Below are 12,500 nucleotides of genomic sequence, written 5' to 3'. Positions count from 1 at the left end.
AAGTGCCGTAACAACATTCCCATTTTTGCTTTACATTTTGCCAACAGAGTTGCTATTTGATCATTGCATAAACATGTTCCTATTCATCATCACACCAAGGTCTTTAACTGCTTCCTTATTTGTGATGGTCTCATTATTAGGTCCCTTATATGCATATAGCTTTCTTTCTCTGTCTCCATAATTTATGATTCAAATTTATCAGAGTTAAATACCATCCTATTTACCTCTGCCCAATCATATACTTTGTTAAGGTCTCTTTGTAGAGCGTTCCTATCTTCATCACAAGTAATTTCTCTACTTATTCTTGTGTCATCTGCGAAACTACTCACTACCGAATCTTTAACATTATTGTCTATGTCTTCAATCATAATAACAAACAATATTGCAGCTAACACCGTACCTTGTGCGGCACACCGGATATTACCTTGGCTTCATCCGTAGTTTTCTCGTCGTTTGCAATAACTATCTGTTTTCTGTTGTGTAAAAATTCTTTTAACCATCTTCCTACTTTATCCACGATATTGTGTTTTTCTAATTTTCTTCGCTAATATATTATGGTCTACTTTATCAAAAGCTTTTGCAAAGTCTAAATAAACCACATCTGTTTCATTTCCGCTTTTCATATTTTTGAATATGTTTTCACGGTGGACTAACAGTTGGGTTTGTGTACTTTTTGGGTCCGGGTACGAAACCATGTTGTCCTTTATTAAAACAAATTATTTTTTATTAAATGTTTCATAATATTTTTCTCATTACCCTTTCATACACTTTCATAATATGTGATGTTAGACTCACAGGCCTATAAATTACTTGCCTCTAGTCTTGATCCACTTTTGAAAGTAGGGGTAATATATGCTAATTTGTGCTCATCATATATCTTGCCTGTATCTACACTTTGTCTTAATAATATTGCAAGTGGCTTTGCGATAGAATGAACTACTTTCTTTAACAAAATAGCAGGAATTCCATCAGGCCCTGCAGCAGCTCCATTTTTAATTTCATTAATAGCCTGCACAATATCAGCTTCATTAATATCTATGTCAGCTAAATATTCACTATTTTCATCCCTTACTTCTATATCATTATCTTCATTATCTATTCTAGGGGTGAATTCTCTCTTATATCGTTCTGCCAGTATGTTGCAAATTTCCTTTTTTTTCATTCGTTAATCTCCCTTCAATTCTCAGAGGGCCTATTTCTATTCTTCTTTTATTCATCTTCTTCGCATATGAGTATAATAGTTTGGGGTTTTGCTTGATATTTAATAGGGTTTTTTCTTCCAAGTCCCGTTTTTCATTTTCTTTTGATTGTATAATCTTTTGTTCTGCATTTTCTATCTTACTTTTTAGTTCTATAACTTTCCATGCATTTTTTACTTTGCAAGACCTTTTTTCCACTTTCTGATTTTCTGGAACAAGATCCTTCTGTCTCTTGGTATGCATGAATGATGTTTACTTTTCTTCTTCGGTATATATTTTCCACTATTATCTCCAATATTTTATATAATATCTCCGTATTTACCCTTATGTCCATCACTTACGAAAATGTTATCCCAATCTTTGTTTAATTCTTCATAATTTCTGACCATTTATATTTTTACTGTAGAAGTTGTATTTTCCATATCCTTCCCACTTTTTTCATTTCTTGCTTATCTCTATTTTCACTTGCTTTGGAATGAACTGTTAATTCTATGACATTATGGTCTGAAATACTCGCATTATAAACTATTATTTCTTTAACATAATTCATCTCGTTCACAAATACTAGGTCTAAAGTATTTTCCTTTCTTGTTGGCAGGTGATTTATTTGTTGAATGTTGTATTCTAGTAGCATATCTAATAGCTTTTCAAATTGCCTCTTATCTTCTGCACTACTATTACTCTCTTTTTTATATGTATAAGTACAACCACAATCTCCTATTCGTTCTTTCCATTCTACGAAAGGAAAGTTGAAGTCACCAGATAGGAGATAGTCCAGTCCTTGTGATTTCTACATATATCATCCAATTTCAATTATTATGTCAAACTCTTTAGTATTAGGAGGCTCTATATTACTATGTTCATCAATTTTCAGATTCAAATTCTACCGCTATTAGTTCACATTCTGAGTTACTATATTCTATATATTTTTCCTTGTTTTTTGTCTTTCCCATATATTGCGGTTCCCCCTTGATTCCTATTTTTTCTATCTGATCTATAAGTTTGGAACCCTTTTATTTGATCATCATTCCCAGTCTCTTGGGAATACCAGGTTTCACTTATATTCATTATATCTATTTTCTTTTCATTTTGGGTTAGTTCTTCTAAGTACTCTATTTTCTTTTTGAGTTACTCGTAACTAAAACCCTGCGCATTCATCACTATGATGGTTTGCGTGTTTTCTCCTTCATTTAATACTGATAGTAATAAGGATTTTTCCCATGTCTCTTTCCTGTTCTGGTATGTTGTTCTTTTTTTCATTTCCAGAAATTCTGACATTAAAAAATCCAACTTTTCCATAATATTTGATCTTCCTTCATCATAATTATTAATTTTGTGTCTGAATCTGCAATTTTCTCCGAGAGAGAGAGAGAGAGAGAGAGAGAGAGAGAGAGAGAGAGAGAGAGAGAGAGAGAGAGAGAGAGAGACTCATTTATAATTGCTCAAGGTCTGTAATACGTAAGCCCAGTTATCAAATGGAAAAGCCAAAGCACGTATTAAGATAAACGAAACCGGTTTCTTCTCCCAAATTAAGAATTTCCGGAAAATGAACTAATCCGACCTTCAGCATATCAGTAAAATTCACGGTCAAGAGTAGCTGTGGCTCTCTCTCTCTCTCTCTCTCCTCGTGATTACTGGGATTAATTGACAAACACTGAACTAAAGCTTAGTTGCACTGCCTTCATATGAGACGAGAGCACAGTAATGTATACCAAGGTCACTACTTACGCTTGCATTGAAATCACTCGGAAGATTTTATATTCACGCCAACGGTTTCCGATGAAGGTTGAAACCATTGGTTCACGCTAGGCTTCCTTATATCTTTTGCTACCTTAATATGCTTCTGGACCACCGTGAGACAAGAGCCCACGCTGGCATAAGGCCAAGTTATTCTGAAACAAACCATACCATCTTCAAAATTCTCGGTAGAGAGGCGAAACACACAATTGTAAGCGTACAATTTACGAGACTAGAGTAACGAAGAAGCATAAGATAAATTAGATTGATTTTTTATTGCATAAAGAATTAAAAGGAGAAAATATCTGGATTTTCAACGTAATTAGTTAGGCAGACACAAGAGCGACTTACACTAGTAAAGAAAACTATATTTTTTTACATATAAGAGGCAAGCAGTTTTAATACTTCCGCTATTTTAGGTGTTATCATGAAGGTAGTAGTCAGAAAAGTAATGTAAATATAAATATAAATATATAAATATATATATATATATATATATATATATATATATATATATATATATATATATATATATATATATATATATATATATATATATATATATAAATATATATATATATATATATATATATATATATACACATATATAATATGAATACACACACACACAGTACAACCTACAGAAATAACCGCTTTCTAAGAGACAGTCACGTTATGGCAAAAATGCCAAGTGACACTTTCAAGACCTACGCGAATTAGCACAAAAATCTAAATGCCACATAGTAATAATTGGGAGTTTATTACCAGAGAAATGTTAAATGATAGTATAAACAAAAGTGATATTAATTATGAGATTGAAGTGGACGGCGCAAAACCTAAATACTGTCGGGACCATAAAACTGGTCGTAAAATATTTAATGAATATCAGTATAAAAAGACGTCCAGTCACTAATGCACTCTGCCTGCCTGAGCGTTCGACTCACGGGAGACAAGAGCAGGAAGCGGTTAATTTTACTTGTGTGTGTGTGTGTGTGTGTGTGTGTGTGTGTGTGACAGTGAGAGTGAGTGTGGAAGTGTGTAAGTAATAGCTACAGAGACTTTTAAACCTCACGATGCTCCATGCTTTTGAACACGCATGCACACACACACACACACACACACACACACACACACACACACACACACATATATATATATATATATATATACTATATATATATATATATATATATATATTATATAATGTGTGTGTGTGTGTGTGTGTGTGTGTATCTAATAATAGGAGACCATAAAAACGCCAAAATATATGTACTTACTTTTCTATATTTTGGCGTTTGTATGGGCTCATTTTCTTAGATGGAATTCTGTTGTAATAGGACATTTTTACCAGTCGTGTGTGTGTGTGTATATATGTATATATATATATATATATATATATATATGTATATATATATATATATATATATATATATATATATATATATATATATATACACACACACACAAGCACGGTATGCTCAAGAAGTACACAGAGCTCTACGTTATCAATTCAGCAAGCCGCAGGATGCAAACATTTCCTGTAATCAGGGATTCCCAACAGACCTTTCAGAAACCAGGTGGAAGGTCCTTTGCCCTGCGTTCCCAACACAGAGCAATTCAATTGGTCACCAGGTCCCCCAAAAAGAGAAAGGATAAAGGAAATACTAATCCTCGGGTTACGAAAGTCTCCTTCTTCACCTTGAAATATACTACTGACCATTAAATGCAGGGTTTTTCTGGTAAGGTTTTTTAGGTAAGGTGCGTGTATATGCCATCCCTACCATTGGGGACCAGTGAGGCTCTCTCTCTCTCTCTCTCTCTCTCTCTCTCTCTCTCTCTCCTCTCTCTCTCTCTCTCTCGTAAGTGATGACATAAGGGTAAATACGGAGATATTATATAAAATATTAGAGAAAATAGTGGATAAATATATACCGAAGAAAAGTAAAACATCAGTCATGCATACCAAGAGACAGAAGAATCTTGTTCAGAAAAGAAAATCAGAAAGTGGAAAAAAGGTCTTGCAAAAGAAAAAAAATGCATGGAAAGTTATAGAACTAAAAAGTAAGATAGAAAAATGCAGAACAAAAGATTATACAATCAAAAGAAAATGAAAAACGGGTGGACTTGGAAGAAAAAACCCTATTAAAATATCAAGCAAACCCCAAACTATTATACTCATACGCGAAGAAGATGAATAAAAGAAGAATAGAAATAGGCCCTCTAAGAATTGAAGGGAGATCAACGAATGAAAAAAAGAAAATTTTGCAATCATATTGGCAGAACGATATAAGAGAGAATTCACCCCTAGAAATAGATAATTGAAGATAATGATATAGAAGTAAGGGATGAAAATAGTGAATATTTAGCTGACATAGATATTAATGAAGCTGATATTGTGCAGGCTATTAATGAAATTAAAAATGGAGCTGCAGCAGGGCCTGATGGAGTTCCTGCTATTTTGTTAAAGAAAGTAGTTCATTCTATCGCAAAGCCACTTGCAATATTATAAAGACAAAGTGTAGATACAGGCAAGATTTATGATGAGCACAAATTAGCACATATTACCCCTACTTTCAAAAGTGGATCAAGACTAGAGGCAAGTAATTATAGGCCTGTGAGTCTAACATCACATATTATGAAAGTGTATGAAAGGGTAATGAAGAAAAATATTATGAAACATTTAATAAAAAATAATTTGTTTAATATAGGACAACATGGTTTCATACCCGGAAAAAGTACACAAACCCAACTGTTAGTCCACCGTGAGAACATATTCAAAAATATGAAAAGCGGAAATGAAACAGATGTGGTTTATCTAGACTTTGCAAAAGCTTTTGACAAGGTAGACCATAATATATTAGCGAAGAAAATTAGAAAACACAATATCGTGGATAAAGTAGGAAGATGGTTAAAAGAATTTTTACACAACAGAAAACAGATAGTTATTTCAAACGAGGAGAAATCGGATGAAGCCAAGGTAATATCCGGTGTGCCGCAAGGTACGGTGTTAGCTGCATTACTGTTTATTATTATGATTGCAGACATAGACAGTAATGTTAAGGATTCGGTAGTGAGTAGTTTCGCAGATGACACAAGAATAAGTAGAGAAATTACTTGTGATGAAGGTAGGAACGCTCTACAAAGAGACCTTAACAAAGTATATGATTGGGCAGAGGTAAATAGGATGGTATTCAACTCTGATAAATTTAAATCAATAAATTATGGAGACAGAGAAGGAAAGCTATATGCATATAGGGGACCTAATAATGAGACAATCACAAATAAGGAAGCAGTTAAAGACCTTGGTGTGATGATGAATAGGAACATGTTATGCAATGATCAAATAGCAATTCTGTTGGCAAAATGTAAAGCAAAAATGGGAATGTTGTTACGGCACTTCCAAACAAGAAAAGCTGAACACATGATTATGCTTTATAAAACATATGTTCGTAGTCCACTTGAATATTGCAATATGATATGGTACCCACACTATCAAAAGGATATTGCACAAATAGTGTGTGTACAAAGGTCCTTTACAGCTAGAATAGAAGAAGTTAAGGACCTTGACTACTGGGAAAGACTACAATCCTTACAATTATATAGTCTAGAAAGGAGAAGAGAACGCTACATGATAATTCAGGCATGGAAACAGATAGAAGGAATAGCAGAAAACATCATGGAACTAAAAATATCAGAAAGAGCAAGCAGAGGTAGATTAATAGTGCCCAAAACTATACCAGGAAAAATAAGGAAAGCACACAGGACATTAATCCACTACGCACCAGCATCGATAATGCAGCGTCTATTCAATGCGTTGCCAGCTCATCTGAGGAATATATCAGGAGTGAGCGTAGATGTGTTTAAGAATAAGCTCGACAAATATCTAAACTGCATCCCAGACCATCCAAGATTGGAAGATGCAAAATATACCGGAAGATGTACTAGCAACTCTCTGGTAGACATTAGAGGTGCCTCACACTGAAGGACCTGGGGCAACCCGAACGAACTGTAAGGTCTGTAAGGTAAGGTAAGGTCTCTCTCCATTTATATATGTTGGATGAAGATGGGAACTTGGTCACAGACGAAATGGAGAAAAGGAATCTGTTTGCAAGGTATTTTGAAAGACTCCTAAATGTTGATACTACCGGTAGGGATGAGTGCATTGCAGATTTAAACGAGGCCCTGGAGGTACAAGAAGAAGACATTAGTGCAGAAGAGAGTGAAAGAGGCCTTAAAATCTGTAAAAAATGGAAAAAAACTGCTGGCGTGTGCGGGATAACTGCAGAGATGCTAAAAGCAGGAGGACGAAGGATGATAGAGGCATTAAGAGTTGTTTGTAGCATAGTTTGGAGAACAGAGGTGGTACCAAAGTGATTGGGAAAAAAAGGCATTATGATACCATATATAATAAAAATAAGGGAAGCAAAAGGGAGTGTGGTAACTATCGGGGCATAAGTTTACTGTCAGTCCCAGGGAAGATATTCATGAGAGTAATACTTAACAGAATAAGACCTATAGTAGAAGAGAAACTTAGAGAACAGCAGTGTGGTTTTAGAAGTGGAAGGTCAACAGTGGATCAAATTTCACCTTAAGACAGATAATTGAGAAGAGATGGGAGTATGCAAAGCCAATATTCTGTGCTTTTATAGACTTGGAGAAAGCGTATGATTCAGTATGGAGAGATGGAATGTGGAGAGTGGCAGAACACTATGGTATACCACTGAAAGTGATAAGGATACTAAAGAACTGGTACCAAGGAGTGTGCAGCTGTGTACAGCTGGATGGACAGCAAAGTGAATGGTTCCCAGTTGGAAAGTGGGCTAAGACAGGGATGTGTTATGTCACCCACCTTGTTTAATGTATATATTTGACCATATAATGAGAAGAGTGATGGAGAATGAAAACAGAGGGGCTAGTATTGGTGGAGAAGTTTTTATGGATTTGGACTTTGCTGATGATGTTGCGTTGGTTGCTGATACGTGGCTGTGCTGGTAGGTATGGTAATGAGGATGGAGACAGAGACACAGAATTTTGGCTTGAACATCAGCACAAAGAAGAGCGAGATCATGGTTGTGAGTAAGGATGATGATTGGGTGCACATGGAGGATTATGACAATCAGAGGACAGGAACTCAAGCAAGTTGAGAAGTTTGTTTATTCTTGGGAAAGTGTGGTAACAGCAGGACGGGAGGCAAATTGAAGATATACAAAGGAAGAAATAAACTAGGAGCAGCAAGAGCTTTTGAGGTTCTGAGAAAAAAACGTTTGGTCGAGGCATGAAATCAGCTTGAGAACTAAGATGAGAATATTCAATGCAGTAGTACTACCAGTCCTGATGTATGGCTCGTCCACCTGGGCACTGACCAGAACAGAGGAGAAAAGGTTGGATGCTTTTGAGATGAAGCTGCTGAGAAGAATACTTGGCATTAAATGGGATGATTATGTTAGAAATGAAGACATCAGGGTGAGATTGAGGCAAAGGCCAGTCAGTACCAGGTTGAAGAGGGGAAGGCTGAAATGGTTTGGACATGTTGAGAGGATGGAAGAGAATAGAGACCCCAGGAGAGCACTGAGAGCAGTACAAATAGGAAGAAGACCGCTGGGTAGACCAAGAACGAGGTGGATAGACATAATTGTCAGGGATCTTGAGGATGAAATCCAAAAACTTAGAGGAAGCGAGGGAAATGGCTCGGGATAGAGACAGATGGAGAGAAACTGTATCAGCCTTATGCCACTGGCCAGTGGCGGGAAGATAAATCTAAATCTAAATCTAATATATATACATACAATATATATATATATATATATATATATATATATATATATATATTTTAAATCCACGGTAGAAAGGTAAGTGAAACAGGAACTTGGAACGATAGAACAAGTACTTTCGTAGTATATTCTACATTTTCAAGTTCAAACTGAATATAGAAGAAGTTGACAGGCCTTTATATACAAACACAGAAAGAGGGGGCGGGGTTACAGTTTATTAATCTGGGCGGTGTGTTCTTTAAACCAAAATAGGTAAGGAAAGAGGATCAAGGATACATACATACACACACACACACACACACACACATATATATATATATATATATTTTTTTTTTTTTTTTCTTACAGTCTTAAATTTCATTTTCACCCTCGGCAAAATGCAGTTTCATCCCTCTAGTAAGCTAACTTTGTTGCCACATAAGGAGATGAATTTCTAACGAACTCAAGACTTTAAATCCTGCAAAAGATAACCTCATAAACGCTATAATTCCTCTAACACAACTTCTATAAATATTCAAAAGAAAGAAAGTCTAACTTCAAATCGAGTTTCCTTATTGACATATCACCGATTTCCAACCGGCGGCAGGATATTGTTTCCGCATCTCACCCACGCCTTCCTTACAAACAGATTTCTCTTTCAAAACCCGGCTTTGACCGCTAATATTATTATTACTATTATTTCTTTCTTTTTTTTTTTTTTTTAGTATTATTATTTGTCACTGACCGACGTCAAGATGCACAGACCAACGCAAAAGTCAATTTTTATTTTTCCATTTTTTTTTTTTACCCAAAACTTTGCGTCATCGAAATGACACAACGAGGAATAGAACATCAAATTTAGGCCAAAGGCCAAGCACTGGGATCTATGAGATCAATCAGAGCTGAAAGGGAAACAGAGAGTTGAAAGGTTTGAAAGGCGTAACTGGAGGAAAACCTCAAAGCAGTTGCATTATGAAACAATTGATACGAGAAGGCGGAGAGTAAGATGGGAGAAAGAGAATATGAGGGGAGGTACAGTGAAGGGAATAAAGGGGTTGCAGCTAGAAGCTGTAAAGAAGCTCCAGTGATGCTTGAACGGCTCTATCCTCCCCAACAGACCAAATGATGCAAGTAGAGTACATATTCCTGTAAACAAAATGTCAACTTCCTGAACGCGCTATCTTACCAGATAAACCTTCCTTACTTCCTCCAATGCCATTCTTGTGTTGGACACAATGGAGCGAGTTTTACGCCGTATCACTCATATCAACAAATTAATATTTCACGCGCATTGACGCAATTCTTGTGATGACGCAACACTCAGCTGAGGGGAAAACAACATTCACCTTTTTCGCTTTTCGAGCACAACAACGGGATGTTGAAGAATATAGGAAGCCTGAACAAATTCCACAGGAAATTTATATATATATATATATATATATATATATATATATATAATATATATATATATAATATATTTATTATAAAGCAAGTGCGGGATTGGACGAGATATGCATGCCAATATACGTTTATTTTTAGGTCAAAAGCATAATCATATTTCTGCCAAAAGCATACTTCAAGACAGAGAAATGTCACTGGAATATAGATTTAGGCCAAAGGTCAAGCGCTGGGACCTTTGAGGTTATTCTGCGCCGAAAAGGAAATCGACAGTAAAAAGGCCTTAAAGGTGTAACAGGAGAAAACCTCAAAACAGTTGCACTATGAGACAATTGTAAAGAGAAAGTGGAAAGCCAAAAGGAAGAAAGAATATGAAGGATGGTACAGTAAAAGGAATGAAAGAAGTGGCATCTTCGGGCCGAAGGGACGCTGCAAAGAACCTTAAGTAATGCCTAGAGTTCACCAACTGAAGTGTACTGACAGGCACTACCCACTTACAGGGAAAAGATGACACACCCATATCCTGTTACAAGTCATGAGTTTTACAGCCAATTCCAGAAGCTGAGAATTCACACAAGAAGGTGTACGTACCAAAAGCCAAATTATCAGGGAACGAGGTCTGTAAATTGGCACTGAAGAAAAGATGGAATTAATAATCGCAATTTATACCAATACAATGAACACAAATGTAGATTTGTCTATGACGGAATTGAAGCAGTCAAACTAAGAAGCCATAAACGGTGTTTTAATAGACGGAAAGCTTCATGTTTGGAAACTTGAGGAAAAGGGGCAGATATTGAAACTGCTGAAGGATTAAGGTCCCTATTTACGGATGCCAATGAGAGAGAGAGAGAGAGAGAGAGAGAGAGAGAGAGAGAGAGAGAGAGAGAGAGGCTGGAGACTTTTTAAGATAAAAAGTAATCGGTATGGCCAACCTACCTCCCCTAAAGGAAAGGAGCATTGGATGACAAGACACAGGATATTCTGCAGTAGCTGAGAGAGAGAGAGAGAGAGAGAGAGAGAGAGAGAGAGAGAGAGAGAGAGAGAGAGAATTTCTCTACCATTCCCATCGGCGGATAACATGAATCAAAACAGTCTTGAATAACGGAACGGCTGACTGAATTTGCACTATAACAGGCGCTGCAAGACTACGGTCTAAAGCTAAACGAAGAAGAAGAGGAGGAGGGGAGGAGGAGTAAGTCTCTCTCTCTCTCTCTCCCTTGAGACAAAACTCTCCACACGTGAGTGAATTCACGAGCATAAGACAACGGACGTGGAAGATGGACACACACACACACACACACACACACACACACACAAGTGACTGCCGACAACCACTCGCCGACTATATGCCATTAAGTGTTGTAACTTCATCCTCTCTCTCTCTCTCTCTCTCTCTCTCTCTGTCTCCTTCACCAACCTGAGACATAAACATATCTCTCTCTCACTTCCCTGGTGAAAGTACTGCTTAAAAGACATACTACGTGTGCGGCCCGCTCGTGCGCGCGCACAAACACATACAAACGGCGTTTAGATGGTGTTTATCTCATGGCAGACATACGCACACACACACACACACACACATAGTACACCCTGTCTCTTCCTCGTTTCAATGAAGGGCTGACGACAACAGTACTTGGTCACTCGGGCGTGTTACAGACGAAAAGTTTACAGTATCTGAAATGTTTCTGTTAATCTCTGTTATTATTATTATTATTATTATTATTATTATTATTATTATTATTATTATTATTATTATTTTAACAAGTAAATATACGCCATATCCAGTATTACACTTTTTAATGCCAATTGACTTCTCTGCAATATAATCAATATTTCCACACACAATATATTCAGGAAGAATAAGACTGCATACGAGCCAGTAAAATATATTAACTTTGCAAGAATGCGCAGTCCTACCTGATACTGTATACGATTACGCAGTATAATCTACACACACACATGCACTTGTGTATATATATATATACATATATACGTAAATACACTACTTGAAAAGGGTGGAAGTTGGTCCAATGAAATATAATCTTTAGCTTTACACCAGAGTGTTTTAATGGGTCTTTTATACTTGAGACGTATCCTGTTTCAACAGAAGAATTTATTTACATATACACATATATATATTATATACATATGTGTACATTTACATACATATATATATATATATATATATATATATATACATATATATATATATATATACATACATATTATATATATATATATAATATATATATATATCGACAACACAGAGAAAAACACGAGCTAAGTGTATCATTTGTGTAGGCAAGTGCAATTACACATACAACACATCCCACGAGTCACGCACGCGACTGCAATGAGACTGCATGCTTCCTTGCAAGACGATGTTACGGCCCCTTCCTGAGAGAGAGAGAGA

General features: G+C 36.1%; 1 protein-coding gene across 3 annotated transcripts in view; it reads right to left on the bottom strand.

Moving 5' to 3' along the window:
• Window positions 1-12,500, bottom strand: part of LOC135213205 (sphingomyelin phosphodiesterase-like) — a 152,604-nt gene that overhangs the window by 104,152 nt on the left and 35,952 nt on the right. The window contains exon 2 of one of the 3 annotated variants that reach the window (XM_064247200.1): window positions 2,928-3,091. The exons of the other annotated variants lie outside the window; for them this stretch is intronic. The gene's annotated coding sequence lies outside the window, so the exon portion shown is untranslated. The remainder of the gene's footprint in view (window positions 1-2,927; window positions 3,092-12,500) is intronic. 3 annotated transcript variants of the gene reach the window in all.

Source organism: Macrobrachium nipponense, chromosome 19 (genome assembly GCF_015104395.2).
Source record: "Macrobrachium nipponense isolate FS-2020 chromosome 19, ASM1510439v2, whole genome shotgun sequence".
NCBI lineage: Eukaryota > Metazoa > Arthropoda > Malacostraca > Decapoda > Palaemonidae > Macrobrachium > Macrobrachium nipponense.
Note: the sequence above shows the minus strand (reverse complement) of the source record. Positions and strands in the feature narration are given on the sequence as shown.